This window comes from Plectropomus leopardus, chromosome 2 (genome assembly GCF_008729295.1).
Source record: "Plectropomus leopardus isolate mb chromosome 2, YSFRI_Pleo_2.0, whole genome shotgun sequence".
Classification (NCBI taxonomy): domain Eukaryota; kingdom Metazoa; phylum Chordata; class Actinopteri; order Perciformes; family Serranidae; genus Plectropomus; species Plectropomus leopardus.
This window is the reverse complement of record NC_056464.1, coordinates 16,597,892-16,609,927: the sequence shown is the minus strand read 5'-3', so window position 1 is coordinate 16,609,927 and position 12,036 is coordinate 16,597,892. Positions and strand designations below refer to the sequence as shown.

The following is a 12,036-nucleotide window of genomic DNA, read 5'->3' as shown; positions in this document are numbered from 1 at the left end:
ATGGCTTGTGCAACAAGGTGGGATTTGGACTTAAGTGCAGGCCGATCAATTGAGCTGTAATGGTACCTTAGTGCCAAGGCCATTCTCTGAACTCTCGCAGTCAATACCAGAGTCAGGTAATGGTCCTGAATTCAGACTTTCACTCGCAACTTTCTCTCCTTTCTGTCTCCCCACCTGCCCATTTCACCAAACAGAGGATCCTCCACTTAATAGCTTGTTGGTTTATTGGAGGAAACAATACGGCGGGGGGAGGTGTGGCTGTGTTGATGGATGGATGGCTGTAAACGAGTGCAGTGTTTTTATGTGTCCCTCAGATGACTTCTGTCCTTTTCCTATATCAATAACCTATGAGAATCATAAGTTATACATGATATAAATGTACAGTTGGTGTGGACCTTAAAGAGGAACACAATGTAATTTTGTTGTATCACATTTATTGGAACTTTAACACAGATATATCTGTATATATCTATACAAGATTATATCAAAATATTTGTTCCTGCTAGTTTAAAAATACATATCTAAGGCATGTATGTCCTTAAAAAAACAAACTATCAAAAATGTAACTAAAATACTATGTGGACAATATTATAGTGTGTTAGCAACGTATCATCATACAATGGTTCGTATGATATCCTTCAAATTAGCGCCCCACAAATGACATTACATGGATTTTTTGGTGGTTGGGGGTACACAACATGTTTTGGGTGGTGAGTCTTACTTTCTTACTTTCTAACTTTCTTCCTTTCTTTCTCTTTATTTCTTGGAACCCTGATTTCCCTTTCTCGACATGACCATGTATGTTGATGCTCCAGCAGCATAAGCAGTCTCTCAGTCAGCTCTACCTGCGCGCAGAGACACAAATCCTAGTGCAGTAAGGTGTGATAGGAGGCTCCTAGAGCTTCCACTATTTCTTCTATGCAAAGTTAAGTCTTTAAACCAATTTATTTAGCCAGTGTTAGTGTAGTTATTGTTCTAATCATTTAGAAATCAAAAAGTGTGAACAAAATCAAACTTTTCATTCTACACTTTTCTAAGGCTGCCTGCCATTTAGGCCCTGGATAATCAGACCCACTTTCCCCTACAATGTCCCTTTTGCCACTGTACAATTTTAACATATACAGTGTGTATCAGAGTAAATAATATACATTTCACAGCCTACATATAATTTGTAGAATAGTATTATTCCACACCAATGTAGAACTTTGGTTAGATGGGTTTGTGCCTGTTTGTCATGTGTTTTGACTCATCGTATGTCCAATATTTCTGCTTTACTGCCTCTGTCTAATGCCACAGTCAGAGGAGCTCACATGCATGTTCGGACAGTTTCACAACACACACACACAACAAACACACACACACACACACACACACACACAACACACACACACACAACACACACACACGTGTTCAGTGATAAATTGTGAAGACAAAAATCGCAGGATATGATTAGAAAATTACAGTTGGGGGGTATTGATTTTGTAGCCTATAGAAAACAGTGTGAGAGGAGAAAGCAAAAATTCTCATCTGCACACTGTTAGAGGGAGGAGAGGGAGAATAAGACACAAACATGTACAGAGGCATAGATCCTGAGACACACAACAAGAGACATAAGGTGAAACAATCCAGAAAAAAAATAGTGGGCCGTGAGGCTGAACATCAGGGTACAGAGAAATGGGGCTCCTGAATACTCAATGTCGTGTTAATTTAAGTTTGTGTGTGTGTCTGTGTGCTTTTGCATCGGGCCACACACCCGCTCTATCTGCCCCAGCGACCCAGAGGAAATGGCGGGGAGCAGCATGCTGTAATGGTTTAGCGTCGGAGGCCGACAAATACGTAGAAGTAGAACATTACACACCCTAACTGAATGTTACTACTCTGCATATCTGCAAAAATCTGAAACGCTTCACATAAGATTCTATTGGGCTCTGGCCCGTTTCATTTTCAGTATCTTTGCGCCTTAGGGAGATGCACTTTGTTTTACACTGATATGCTTTTTGTCTGCTTGGTTTGTGTCTGGGCACAAAAAAAATCAGCATACTGGTGTGATGCTTGTGTGGTCTCCAATCTCACTGCTTTTCTGTTTTCACACATGCACACTGGAGTTCAACCAAAGCCCATGTGACAAAAACCCCTCCTGACATTTTCTTCCTGTATCTTTTTTTATTTATCTTTATTTAAGTTTGTTTTTAATGCGAATAGTTTTAAATTCCAAACTGGTCATCAGGACAGAAAACTATTTTTGTCAGTGAACAAAAAAAGCCTCCAAAACATAATTTAGAGCATGATGGGACCTCAAATTATGTTCAAAACAGTAGACTAACTGATCTTATCAGAGTTAGTTAGGGTATAGATGATTCACTTAATTTATGTTATGATGGTAGAGGAAAATTCAGGACACAAACCTGCCTTTAAATAATTCATTGCAATCATTACTGTATTAAATTGCTGAAAATGAATAAATTCAATACATGGAGAATATTAGCCTAAATCAAAGGTAGACAGACACACTTCTGATATTTAATTAAAAGGCCACTATTGTTAATTGAATCACAGCCAGCCAATATATCAGTCTAACTGTAAAGTTCATCAACAAAAATGAGTGTGTGAGTGAGACAAAATAAAAATACCAAGGCTAAACTGTGTTAATAGTACATCCCAAACAGTACAGAAGTATTGGATGGACAAACAGGAAAGGATGTATTTCTTAGAGCTGAACCAGTAATGGAAATGAGTAAATGAAGTACAAGATGAAGGACAACAAGGTCATTAAAATTTAATCTTAATTTTAATTCTCCTAATGTTAATGAATAAACCCACTTAGTCAGTCATTTTTCCTGCACATTTTGATTTTGTGAAATATGGTAAATAATGAGAAAGCTTGGGAGGTCACCAAAATGCGTTTTGGTGAGTACTGTACTGTGTAGGTATGCAAATAACCAGAGGCCCCACGATACAATAATATCACGATACATAACTCACAGTACAGTATCATGGGTTTTAAACATGTTGGAAGGTGCTGAATATTGCAGTAACATATATTGCAATATATTTTGATTCATGATCTTTTCCAACTAATTATTTCACCAAAGGAAAACGTTGTCATTATTAGATAAAACAGATGTCAACATCCAACATCTGTTTTATCTAATAAGGTTAATAAAGGCTAATAAAGTTTTAAATCTGTTCTTCTCCTTTCAGTCATTTTATTGCAGATAAATTATTTATATATATATATATATATAATATATATATATATTAAATTACGATTCTTCTTGCTCTTCAACATTGACACTGACCAAAAACCTGACCCACTTCTATGCTAGACAAAAGTTCAAAGATCACCATCCTAAAGAATCATGAATAACATTAAGAAATATTGAACTCATTGGCGAGAAATCTTACTGTAGAATAACGTGCTGAATGGATCACTGTAATGTCCAACATTGTCATCCTGAGTGAGGCAAAACCAGTCTCAGCTGGGTGATGAGACTATTTTGTCAAACAATCTGAAACTGACTTTTTACAAACACATAAATCACTTCTGTTTTTTTTCAGTGAAGTCTGATAAACGCACTTTGGGAAATGCAAGTAGTCCAATTAGAGAGATAACATATCGATTTAAGAAAGACAAACCAGATAGAGATATTCAGAAAAGCACAAACACTGCTACATACTGAACAGGTGACAGCAGAGGTTATCAAGTAATGGTTGCAGCTTTTATTCTTTGCAGGTGCTCACGTCTAATGAACAGAAACTTCCTGTACTGTCCTGACAAATGATAAAATCTGTGTGACTGACAAACAGTGGAGTGTCAGTAACATCCCCGTCTCACTGTTTTATTTTTATGCATGGCATACATGTTTCCTGATGTGACAGAGAAGGTCACTGAAATTTTATGTACACGTGTCATTTGTGAATTGTATGTTTGTGATCATGCGCGTGCGTGCTTGGAGATTGCTGGTAGATGATGCTGTTTGGATGCAGGGCACACAGATATATTTGTTGGTCGAGGTGGGATTGTCTTATTGCATGTCAATGAGGCCCCCGTGTCACTCCTGTGTGATTACTGCAAGAAATGACACAAATCAGCCCTTCAGCCCACAGAGACACACAGAGGGAGAAGAAGTGGGGAGGGTGATATAGGAAGAGGGATAATTTTAGAAAGAGCGAGACTTGATGTTCTCGGATAATCTTGAGCATGTCTGTGCTCTGTTTGTTAATGTTTGTGTGTACGTGTGTGTGTGTGTGTGTGTGTGTGTGTGTGTGTGTGTGTGTGAGAGTGTGCGTGTCTTTACTGCTGGCAAAGCCAAAGACTCCTCACAGCTATGATGACCAGCTGAGCCCCACACACACACACCTCTTCTTCCTTTAACATAATACCCCCAGGGACACTTGAGACTTTTTAGGTAGCACAAATGTTCTGTATGAAAATGTGTGAGCTTATGCCTTCATGCACATCAGCACAGAATCAACCTGTTTATCGCTATGGCCACAGTCTGTGTGCATGTGAGCCAGTAAAGGGTGACAACATCGCTGTGACTGATAAGACGTTTTGTCCCTGAAGACCTGACGAGACCGAGTTGCATCTGGAGACCTACACATACACACACACGGACACGTACACACACATACACATGCACTATTGTGCTCTTTTAATGAGTGTATCAGAGAACAAAGCTGATAAAAATGCGTGCCATGGCCCAGCACCTTTAAAAAGAGAATAAGAAATGGGCTACAGTGCTGCCATGCAGCATGCCTAATCACACTGCACACACAGCACATGCACCTTGCATACTTTTACATACTGTATCCAAATGAAACACACAAACACAAAACTGCATTGAAACAGTTATGCACCCTACACACAAACAAACAAACAAACACACAAATGCAATTTGAAATGTACAAATATATAAATATTGTACATGTCAGTGAGGATGGAGGACGTCACTCCACTATACGGGATGGCCTTGACATCTGCATTTGCATTCCACTTCCTCTGCAGGAGTACATACACAAGATACACTCAGAATACACAATCAAACACTCTTTTGCAGTGTATGTCTCTCTCTCTCTCTCTCTCTCTCTCTCTCTCTCTCTCTCTCTGTGTGTGTGTGTGCCTTTTAAAACATCAGATTATATATTTTCCAGGCTATGATCAAACTGTTATTTTTACCTTTTCCCAGTGCTCCTAAAATTCTTGCTGTTCTTCCTGTCGTTCCTTTCATCCACTCTCCATTTTCTACCCTTTCATTATCTCACCTTCTTTTTATCATTCGTCACAATCTCTTTCTCTCTGACCTGTATCATTTTATAATGCACTTTTAAGAGGTTATTATCTTTGTTAATAGGCGCAGCCAGTATCCATCAAGTCTAAATTTGATTGCCCTGCAAGTGCATCACTTCTATAGAAAAATGTACTCTTGAGGTATCTCTTCTCGATCTCTGACTTGATGGTTCAAGCTGCTGTTGGTTTGTTCCCCACCAGGGGGCAGTGGCACTACACTGATGGGCTCAGAGGAAGTATCAGGCTTGGACGGAGCTGACACATTCCCAGGAAGTTTCCGAGCATAGCAGCGGACTGAGCTGCATATCAATGAGTCATGATGAATAATGAAGGTTCGAAGAGGAGAACATTTTGCTATTAATGTGAATCTGTTGTCTTTCATTTAGATTGTGGAGTTAGTCCCTTTGTAAAGAGAGGTGTGTTGACACACTCCTACGGTGACGTGGTAATTTACTCTGTATGTGTGTTTGTGTGTGTGTGTGTGTGTGTGTGTGAGAGAGAGAGAGAGAGAGAGAGAGTGTGTAGAGGTGCACACACATCAGAAGCTGTCACTCAGCTGTAATTAGGGAGAGTCTCTCCTGCTGTCCTCCAACACTGTTTGAATTTACCTTGCAAACACTGTGCAAATGTACTGCGTGTGTGTGTGTGCGTGTGTGTCTGTGTGTGTGTATAGACGTCAACTTGTGTTTGTGGCTTGTTTGATCATTTGATTTGCTACCGGTGAATGTTTTAGCTGTGAGATTATTCTGCAGGTTTTTCTTACAGCCATTTTTGAAATCAATTTAAATTTTATCGTGTTGTGTGCTCTTGTCCAGCGTGTCCATTGTTTTGTGTATGTACATGACAGAGTATAAGGGTGTGTGTGTGTGTGTGTGTGTGAGTGAGAGAGACGGGGTGGGGTGGGGTGGGGGCTGTGTGTGATTTAGAGTGGGGATCACATTCAGCCTGGGGGTAGGTGAACCTATTGTAAACAATGGATCTAACAGAATCTAGGCCTTCACATCTCTACCCCTGTGTCTCTGTGTGTGTGTGTGTGTGTGTGCGTGTGTGTGCGTGTGTGTGTGTGTGTGTGTGTGTGTGTGTGTGCGTGCGTGTGCGTGCATGCATGCGTGCGTGTGCATAGACCTTCATGCAAGGCCATTAGAGGCCACTGAGGAACCTCAGGGCAGGCTGGCCTCTCTGACCGAGTGTCTTTGTACCTACTCTCTCTAGGGGCTTCTTCTGTTTGAGGTGAGGAAGAGGAGAGGCAGGAGGAAGAAGAGGAGGAGGAGGAGGGCTGAGGTGTGAGTGAATGCAGCCATGGCGTGTACACCCTGTCCACAGAGGAGCTACTGAGTGGAAGATACATCAAGGAAGACTGAGACGACCAACAGGTGAGATGACATCCTGCGCACATGAAGGCTTGAAAAATCTAGTGCTGCAAACCAATAATTTCATTTTGGATTCATCAGTATTTTTTATTAAATTATTCTATGACAACATTTCTGAAAATGCTTACCACAACTTTTCAGAAGTCAAGCTAACCTCTTCACATTGCTTGTTTCATCCAAACAACAATAAAGTAGTAGTGGTATTTTTATGCAGTAATCACATGCAACACAGGATCTGTATAAATATAAAACAGCGGAAAGCAAAACATATTCACATTTTAGGACCTAGAACCAGCAACTATTCTTAAAAAATGACTTACTTTTTGATTTATCACACATTTTGCCTCGTGATTTTCTGGTCATTGACCAAATCTAGTGTTTGCTGCAGAAATAACAGCTACACCCCAATAGATCTTAAACAATGAGCCCAAAATTAATCAGCAGATATTTATATAATTGGTCATTATTGCTGTCAGATTATTATTATTAACTGTCGGGTTGCTGCTCAAATGTGAGGTAGTTCTGCTCTTTTATATGTCAAAGTTAACAGAATATCTTCTGTTTGGCAGAAAAATCTTTTTTTTGGATGATTGGTCAAAATAAAAAAGCAATTTAAAGACTGCGGCTCTTGGAAAATAATGCAATCAGTAATTTGCACTTTTTTTCTAAAGTTTTATGGACAAAATGATTAATCAATTGTTTGAAAAAAAATTACAGAATGATCAATGGTGAAAATAATAATTAGTCCTAATCCACATATTATTATTTCTCAGCTGAACCATGTTTTTCTGTAAAATGTCATGACTCATAAAGTCAACTTCTTTTGTAATCATCTGCTGCCAGAAGAAAATTGGAAGAGTTAAGCCTAATGTGATACTAATAGGCATAAAAGGATGCTGGTAGCAGACTGTACTGCTGGTGAGTTAGCTGCACCCACAGTATGTGTGCCTGTGCTGGAAGAATATTTTCTCAGGTCTATTCTGTTCTCACGGTTGTCATTTTTCCTTTGACCTTTGCCAACTTGCCTCTTTCATTGTATCGGCTTGTTTGAAAAGCAATATCTTTTGTTTGCTGCACTCTTCTGCCTCCTGTCTTTTGGGGGGGCCGGGGGGCGGGGGGGGGGTGGGGTAGGTGTGTGTGTGTGTGTTCTAACCTCTTCTCATGCCCTCTTCCTCCTCCTCTCCCATCTTTCCTCCTCTCTCCCTCTCTAAGGATGAAACTGTGGGGGAGGTCAGCTTGGCCTGTGCAGGTGGCCTTCCTTGTTGCCTTGGTGATGCTCTGCGTTGACCCGGTGTCCGCCGGCAGCCGTAACCATCGGGGACCGACAGGTACACCAGGTCTTGCTCTGAACACCCCCTTCCAACACCACAAGAGGTTAATTACATTGTCACTGCAAAGGTATAACACATGTTCCCAGAGCCTTTCGCTGACTGAGTCATCCCGATCTTGGAGGACAGGAGCTGGAGCGGGGACAATTTGCTCTGTCCCTCAGTGTGGCATAATGTAATCTAGACGAGACCTCGTTTTGGGCTTGGATGCAAACACACCCCAGTTTGAATGATCGAGCCCGTACAGATACAAATGGCACTTAAGCTGTCAGCAGCTGTCAACACAAATAGATCAGTGTGGGTGTGATGTGATCTCTTCAGAGTGGTTGCAGACATCCAGCAGTTCAAGGCTGATGCTGTTGTTCTGGAGCAGCCTCATTCATAGAAGTTTAGGGTTGCTATAGAAGTAGGGTGTATGTCTCGTGTAGAAGAGGTCATGTAGGCTCATGATTTAATCCTCAGGCTCCTAATTGGCAAAGCCTACATTAATATGCATAGAGCTGCAGTACTCCCTTTAACCAAAGCACCACTTCACTTACTCCTCAAGAAATCCATGAAAAAAGATAGAAACCACATCTGACTCAATTTAGGCCCACAAGCTAAATTTATTCTCTATCCTTAATTTCCATAAGTCATGGAGACAGGCCTTCACCCAACCAAAAAATGACCAACACAGTCTTATTAATATTTCATCGGGGCTAGCTGCAGGGACAGCCGTGCTGAGTCACGGCATCTTGTGCCTCGACTTGTTGGTGACAACCTCCCAAGTCACCTCCTCCTCACACTTAATTATGACAATTTCCTTAATTATCTGGTCTCTCTACGCTCTCACTGCTCGTGTTTTGCAAAGTGACCTTTATCTGCCACAGAAATGCTACCAGCATCCAGTCTGTGCAGTGAGTGACGGTATTAGTTTCCTTTTGACGGAGAGGAGGCAGCCTGCTTATGGCAGGGACACGACTAATTGCAGGCCCTGTGTATTGTGAAGGTCAGCATGGGTGCCGGCCCTCTTCTTATTTCCCTCTTGCGGTGAAACAAGATGACTCTCTCCCAAACCAACTGGTGCTTTATTAGAGGGTTTACTCTAATTGGTGGAAGTTTAGGACTTGTGAATACCACCCTGACACACACACACACACACACACACACACACACACACACACACACAGCGGTTTGAGGCTGAGAAATAATTGGCTGTGTGTTATGACTGCTAGATCCATTTTCTGTGTTTCCTACTGTATGAGTTTAAGTGTTTTTACTGCTGTTGTGTTGGCAGGTCAGTGAGGCATTTGTTTGATACGCGTTTCTGGTGCTGTACCATATGCTGCCACATGGTGGCTCTAGAGGTCAAAAAATGCTTCCCAAGAAATACATTTTTTCATCTTAGTCTCATTTACCCAAGTCATTCTCAGAGGCAATCTGTCATTTTACAGAAACTCGCCTCAAAAACATATCTATAATGGGAATGGAAGGAATGAATGTCAACTAACCATGCGGACATAATATGACTGACAGCTGTCACTTTAAATAAATTCTGGAGAAAAATAACATCTGCTTTCCTTTTTGTTTTCTGGCAGTACTCTCTTGGGAATAAATCATATAAAATGAGTCACCAAATGTGTTCCTGTTTGCAGTTATAGCGTCCCGTATATTTTCAACACATACCTGGCAGGTGACACACGAAGTGTCTAATATGTCAATTTTTTTGTGTTTCAGTTGACCTGCAATATAATTTAATATATTCAACTTAACTAAAACACACCCCAAGAGATCTCATGTTTTAGCACTGAAACAATCATCACAAAAAAATGATGAACTAATGTATTCATTACTCATCCTGCCACTTTCACAGTTGTCCTTCTCACAAATAAGACAAGGCTGTGTGGAAAAATATGAAATCTACTGCCAAACATGCGGCAATAAATTCTTTAGCACGACCATAAGATCTTCAATGCTTTTCATTTAGTGTTTTACAGCCTTTCATAACAATTACACAGAGCGTTTCATGAGCAAGTCACACAATAAATTGCATTCCAGTAGCTTGAGCAAGGCAATGCAGCACAAATATTGATACACTCCAACCCTATGTGTTATTTCTTATACAAACATCAGACTTTCTTTGCTGGTAAATTGATTGATTGTGCTCTCACAGCTCTGAGCAACACTCTCCTGCATTTTCTTTGATTTTCTCATATTCTCTTTTTCTTTTCCTGTTTGAATGCTTGAAATTTGATCATCTGAGACCCACAGTTCAGTCACTGCTGCAGAAGTGTGCAAAACTAACAGTGGGTTTTTCAACTTTCCACAGCATGTAAGAGCATGAAAGCAAACCTGGCTAATCCCTGGTTCAACATTGATCACAAATGATACCTTAAGTTACATTTCTGCGTTAAAACTACTGTCTTTTGCACTTTAAACATAAACAAGCTTGTTGTAGACAAGTGTGCCAGTGCGTCCATGCACGTTTAAATTTGAGCATTCAAGTCTTTGTGTCCTTATCTAAGGCTGCTTATAAGATGTCTCCTTAGTGAGCAGGTTTTATTGGGGATAGATTTGTTGCGCAGGAGTACTCAGCCGTACCAGCGACCTGTTATGATAATTAGCGAAAAGCCTGTGGGCCTGTTAAACACTGATAATGTCAGGAGGATTGATGGGCTGCGTAGGACTGGGGTGAGGATGAGATGGAGCAAGTGAGGAGAGTGGAGAAGGGGAAGAAAGGGCAACGAGTGATCTAAGAGGGTAAATGAAGAAAGAAAAGAGGGTTGAAAATAAAAAAAGAGTTTTGCGAACTATGTGTAACATGTGAATATGTTGATTCATAGCAGAGAGGATGTGGGAAAATGTGTGACATGTTTTGTTCCACATAAGTGATCACTGTAACCTTGCTTTCTTGAGACTAACCTGTGTGTTCCCACTGAGATATACAGTATGTCCCTCTACATTGACTTTGCCACCTGTGACAGATTTTCTAGATATCTGGCCTTTCATAGCCGTGGACATGCCTGTCAGGTATTGACAGGGGAAAGACACAGCTTTTTGATAAATTGCACAATGCTTCTGCTAGCCTGTGTCTGTCAGAATACATCAATCGCCTGGCTAACCCATCAGTTCAAGGTAGCTTGGTTTGTTGGCTGCCCAGCTACTGTTGCCACCCCTCCACCACCACCTTACCCCCACACCCCACCTCCCTCCTGCTTGCTGTGGGAATAAAAGCATTTAGCCATGCTTGAGAAGTCTTTTCATCTCAGCGTGTGCTGGGTTCTATTACATTGAGATGGCCATAACAGAATGGTTTAAAGGCAACATTGAGACATTAGATACACTGTTATTATGTGTATATAGCTGGAGGCTGACTGCTCAACACATGAATCTTAAGCAGATGAGGGGAAGCACTCTGAACAGGGGCTGGTGGATGTAAGACAGAAGTGAAAGTGCTCATAGTCAAGCTGCAGCACTTCAGTCTGCACTCTAGACTATTTTTCTGATTTTTTGGAGTGGCCTGGTTTTGAACTATTGCAATTCAGACTACTTGGTTCATGGGTCAACTTAACACACTTCTCAGCGACAATTCATTGTGGAAAATTACATGTTCATATATCATAGCTGTTGATGTTTTCAGGTTAGTATGGCAGCATTTAAACATTTATGAACAATGAAACCCATAAATCTACTTTTGCACCCTATTGGGATGTAATAAACCCATTAAATGGTCATTATCAGTGGATATGGGTCAGTAGGGGCATGTTACACTTTCTGGTAGATTCAGAAGGCCATCTTAGTTTGATAGGTACCGCCTTCACTTTTCGTAGGTTTTAGACACTGAAACAACATGGTAAGGTTTGGAAAAAGATCATGGATGGGCCATAGACTGTAAAAATAATGGATGAAGGTACTGTGACATCACCCATCACTTTGTGGACTCCCGTTTTGAAGAGTTCGGTATGTTGGCAATTGCCAACTTGGTTTTTTGATGCCAGAAGTGACCATAATTTGGCAAGAGCCTGGCACTGTGGATGAGTGAGGGTTGGATCTGACCGAGAAACTTAAG

At 40.8% G+C, this 12,036-nt stretch overlaps 1 protein-coding gene across 1 annotated transcript in view; it reads left to right on the top strand.

Moving 5' to 3' along the window:
• eogt (EGF domain-specific O-linked N-acetylglucosamine (GlcNAc) transferase) overlaps positions 1–6,657 on the top strand; it is a 48,634-nt gene extending 41,977 nt beyond the window's left edge. The window contains 1 exon segment of the mRNA XM_042505821.1: positions 6,503–6,657. The gene's annotated coding sequence lies outside the window, so the exon portion shown is untranslated.
• Positions 6,658–12,036: the final 5,379 nt, after the last annotated feature.